Source organism: Pteropus medius, unplaced genomic scaffold (assembly GCF_902729225.1).
Source record: "Pteropus medius unplaced genomic scaffold, Ma_sr-lr_union100, whole genome shotgun sequence".
Taxonomy (NCBI): domain Eukaryota; kingdom Metazoa; phylum Chordata; class Mammalia; order Chiroptera; family Pteropodidae; genus Pteropus; species Pteropus medius.
The window spans coordinates 6,120,918-6,126,568 of NW_024352787.1; the positions used below are offsets into that span (position 1 = coordinate 6,120,918).

The following is a 5,651-nucleotide window of genomic DNA, read 5'->3' on the forward strand; positions in this document are numbered from 1 at the left end:
GTGCGTGCGTGCGTGCGTGCGTGCGCAAAAGCCTTTTTCCGTTTTTCCGCGCGCCTTCTTCTTCTTCTCCTTCTTCTCCTCCCTTCCTTCTTTTCTTTTTTTCTTTTCTTCTTCTTCTTCTTTTCTTCTTCTTCTCTCCCCTCCCTTCCTCCTCCTCCTCCTCCCCCTTCTTCTTCTTCTCCTTCTTTTTCCTTCTTCTTTTTAGGTGAGGCGACTCTTGGTTGACCTCACAGATTGCAAGGAGCTTGTCAGCTTACAATCCCTTATTTTTTATTTTTTACACCTATAGCACCTGGTCTTCCTAGGTTGTCTCCTATCCAAGTACTAACCAGGCTCAATCCTGCTTAGCTTCCAAGATCAGATGAGATTGGGCTTGTTAAGGGTGGCATGGCCGTAGACTACACCATTCTTCTTATTTGAAAATTCACCTAAGACTGTATCAACATCATGTGAAAATAAATATACACATTTATTAAACACCTATCATGTTCTAGGAACTGTGCTAGGCACTGGTGATATTGAAATGAATGAGACCTGGCTTTGACTTCCAAAAGATCACAGGTGAATGGAAAAGTTTCTCTTTCTAATAGAATGATTGGAATCTTCCTTCTACCTTACCACAGGGCTTAAGCATTCATTCCCAAGGAACTAGTTCCAGTGGAGCAAGAATCAAATAGTACTTGAATTGCCAAAATTCTGTTCTCAATGACAATTTCTATCTCCTATAAGCTATTCTAGACAAAATTTCTACTATCTATTTTCCAAAGTCCCAGTTTCAATTTGCTTGATGTGAGAGAGCTAAAGGCAGGAAATTTGGAATTTTTTATTTTAGCATCCAGAGATGACAAAAATTCAAGTGGAAAGCTATGAAGATTTGAATCAGATGGTGACATATAAGGGGAGGGGGTGCATCAAAATATCGTATATCGTCAGCAAAGTACTTTCATATATATATATGTATATATATATATATGTGTATATATATATAATGTATGTATTTTTTTTTAGTTTCATAATCAAAAGAGACAAGGAAGACTACTTGATACTCATTAAACATTTGTTAGATTCTTTTTTTGTGTGGTATTTTCCCTTTATTTTTTACCAAAGTCTTGTGAAGCAAGTACATCATTTTTATTTTATAAGATGAGGGAACCAAGACAAAAAATAGGTTGTCACATTCCTGAGGCCATAGTTTATACATGGTGGGCCACATTTTGAATTTGTTTGCCTCTTTCCAAAACTCATGTTATCTCCACTAGAAGTGTGTATAATTATAACCTCTGTTTTACAGATGAGAAACTGTGTTTTAAGAAAGTCATGTTGATACATCCAGGGAGGTAAGAAGGAAGAGATACAGAGAAAATCTTAAAAGAATAATGACTGATGCTTCCAGAAAAGAAAAGATGTGGGTCCCAGCTAATTCAAGACTCTGAACCTGGTGATTTAAAAAGTGGTAATGTCACCAAAGCCATTTTAAAGTTAAAAAAGTTAGCAAGTTTAAAGAGGAAGTTAATATGGTCATCTGTTAAATTGACTTTTGAGTTGATAACCAGATATTTATTGAGATGACTAGAGAAGTAACTGAAGATAACTGAGAGTAGGTCAGTGACAGACTCATTCTGGAAATGCAGCTCTAAAATTATACTGTTCCCTCCGACTGAAATTATCTGTTCCAGATTTCCCCAAATGATTCCCTTTAGATAGTTTGGTCTTACCTCTCTTGTCACCTCTCATACTTAATCTTCTCTAGTCCAATCTAAATTTTCCATCCCTACCTTCCCCATTACTCTAGCATATCAATAAATTTTATGTTCTTCATAACACATTATTAGCTGAAATAATCTTAGTTATTATATATTTACTTCCTTGCTATCTATTCCCACTAATATATCATCTTCAGGTTACCAGAGACTTGCTTATCTTGTTTACCAGTGTATCTTCAGAGATTAGAAATATTATTGGCATAAAGTAGGCACACAATACATTTTTATAGAAAAAAAGTAAAAGAAGGAATGAATGTAGATCATTCAACTAAAATATATGTGGATCTCCAAGTTAAATACTGAAGATTACTATTTTACGAAGCATATTACTTGTTATTAAGGAGCTAAGCCATGACAATAAAGCGGTTTTCTGAGGGGAGATGTTTAGACATAAGAACAAAATGAAGGACTAAACTCTGGAGAGCAGCCAAAGATATGATATGTGGGGACAAAACTGACGTAATTAAAAAGAAAAATAGTAGCAAATAGTAAAAGTATGATAATACAGTATCGTGAAAGCCAAGTGAGAAAATGCTTTGTGGTGAATATTTATGATATAAGATAAAACTACTAGATTGTAATTTACTGATTAATTTCAGAGATAATAAAAATATGTAAAGCTTATTCAGCTGCTAACTTATTAATTCTATTTTCAGTCTTTTAGTTCTACTCAAAGATAAGTAATAAGTTAAAAATTTACAGTATTTTTGTTATTGATCTCAAACATTCCTGAAATGTTTCTGTGGCGATGTTTACATGTGCTTTTTATATCATATTTATATAGTATAATAAATATATAATAACAATAGAAAAAATATACTAGTATGTACTACATCTGAAGTTATGTGAAATTATTCTCCTTTAACATCAGAACACAATATTTGGCCTGTTATATATTATCATTTTCTTCTGAAATCATGGTCCTATTTGGAAATAAGTGTAACATTAGTGATAGCTCGATAGCTGGAAAAGATTAGCAAGAATGAGAACAATATTTCTCTTAGCAGAAAATTTAAATTACATTTTAATTATTACCATTTAAATTTTATTTTAGTGAAACTTATACTCAATCCTCAGCTCATGGGATAATTATATATACTTAATAATTAGTTTAGTCTCCAAATTTGTTTGAGTTTTGACTACATCATCTTGAATGTCTTTGCTGTTATGATGTATTTAATGAGAGGTAAAAAAATGGTTTCTGCTTTTATTTCAAGAATTAAGTAAAATAAAGAATTTATAAAACAATTCTATTTTTTCAGAAGTCATTTTCCTTTCTACCATTAACAATAATCAGTTTAAATTATAGATCTGTCTGCAAAATTCATATCCTTTACTTACAGAACTAGATCTTATGCACATTTTTAACCACAGTAACAGAAAATTAGGTTAATCATGGACACAGTTAATGTACCACATTAGTAAGCCCTTGGGTAATTTGTATGCTATTGAAAAAAAAAATTATTTTTCTTTCTTAAATCAAGTGGATTTATCTTTGACAAATGTTACAATGCCAGAAATTTTTAATAAAGTTATTAAAATCTTTATAAATAAAAGCAAACACAGTTTTGGAGAGATGATTTTTTTAAGAATGATATTAAACTGTAAATTACTTAAGAAATTTTTATGAATTTACTACTTGTAATTTCTCCGTAAACATTTTGAATATGTGAATGTATATGTACATTTGCACATTCACTTTCATTAATATTTTCTTCATTTATTAATAAATAAATATTATAAAAGAATTCTTATCCATTGTTTCATTGTTTATTTTGAAATAGCCACAGTCTAATGTTCTATGCCTAAAGTCAGCTAAATCAACATAATACAGGGGTGATATACTAAGCATTATATAAATTCAACATACAGATGGAAAGGAATTTAAGACAATAGTGAATGTGACAGCATCATCTAGTTAATACGCTTATCTTCATCTTTCTCCCTCATTTTCATGACACAGGTTTACTTCAGTAAAATTTTGATTACATATTCCAGAATAAACAGAACTCAGGCTGCAGTAAATCTGTTCTAGGACTTTGTTTTCAAAAAAGAAAAAAAAATAGCAAATATATGATAGATAAATACTAAAGGAACTCATTATTTCACCGTTTAGCGGCAACCTGCTTTGCTCTGCTGCTTGACTTTCAAGAGGTTATTTTTCTTATTCATTTTAAACGTTATTCTGAAATATAATTTTTTCCCTACGGCATTCTGCCAAACCTTAATATATTTAGAAAGGTCTGACAAGTCTGTTTATATTTTTGTGAACTATGAAGATCAGGGGTTCCTGGAGTAGATGTGAAAAGAGTGTTAGGTGTCATTTAGTTAATTTAAAACATATTATTGGACAGTTATTCTTGATCCTAATGGTACAATAATTAAATTTTATTTCAGTTAGAAAACAAGTCTCTGGTTCTAAGTGTGGGTAAATATTTCAAAGGCATTTCTTTGTTATTTATGGATACTTTTTGAAGTGTTTTTATTTTTATGTTCTAAACAGCTTTTACTTAATGATATGCATTTTTTTCTAATTATTGTGGATTTCAATTATGAAAAAAAAGATAAAAATTCCATGATCAAATGTTTATCTGTAAATATTACATAATCAAATTATATTTAAATATATGAGCTGACATAACCTTATAAGCATGAGTTAAAGTATGGAATACATGGGAAAATAACACTTTAAAATTACTGCATTTATGAGGATTTATTATGTGGGAATAGTTTTACTACAGTGTTTTAATACTGCTATAAAATACATTTATGTACATTTTATATTTTATTGTTCTTAAATATCTACAAAGTATGTAAGAGGAGTTTCACAAGACTGCTTGAAGAAGTGATACTGAGTGGGCACTGAGAGACCACAGTGAACAAAATGTGAAGAAAGAAAATTTGCATCTGGGTAGAAATAGTATCCTTTGCTCCTCAACATTACTCACTTGGGTTTGTTATGAGAATTAAATGGTATGATGTATAAAGTTCTTTCCCAGTTTTGCATTATAATAGCCTGTCAATAGATGGCAGATTCTGCATAATAATAATTGAATTCAATTGACATATCTTTAATTTTTAATTCACTAATAACAATAATATGAGTTCTGCTGTGCGTGGATTGGATCGTGTTAATGGTGTTCCATTCTTCCCTGCACTTGGTGATTTAAGAAGGCATTTGAACATAACAGCTAAAAATAAATAGTTAAAAGGATTGAAATGAGATGCATCAGTTGAAGAAGCAGTATACATCTTTATGTATTTAAAAGGGAGTAATCTTCTTTTCTTTGACTCTGGGAGGCAAAATCAGGACCAAATACATAAAAATTGAAAGGTGGCAGATTTCTTATCAATATGAAGAAGACATTTCTAACAGTACAAATGTTCAACATCAGAAAGAACTACCTAAAATAATGGCAGATTTCTTGTCTTTGAAGAGATAAGAAGATGAAGAGCTACTAGTTAAAAGTGTCGTTTGTAGCAATGAGGAAGTAGGGTTTTAGAATCAAGATTTTATTTCAATATCTATGAAAGTTGTAACCACTAATAAGGTTCAGAAAATAATGAAAAGTCATATAGCTGTATATAAGAGATGAGGTAGTCCTGAATAATGATTAAGAGAAGTGACTAATCCACAATGCCAACCTCCAGTTAGAGAAATCAGTTTTATTATTAATGGACAGATTTCTCCCAATTTTCCACATTTAATTCAAGTTCCAGTTAGAGGAAGACCTCTACCCTCTGTCTATCCTCTATAATGCCGTGAAGTATTTCAATCTTCTTTTTGGTCTTTCTTCTTTTTTTCTTTTCTTATTTTTTATTTATTTATTTATTTTTGGCTCTAAGGTCCAGAAGGAAGCAAAATGCTTGGGCTCCAGTCTCAGATTT

The 5,651-nt window shown here is 31.0% G+C and overlaps 1 pseudogene; it reads right to left on the reverse strand.

Moving 5' to 3' along the window:
* Positions 1-280: 280 nt before the first annotated feature.
* On the reverse strand, positions 281-399 carry LOC120591977 (uncharacterized; annotated as a pseudogene).
* Between the last annotated feature and the right edge of the window lie 5,252 nt (positions 400-5,651).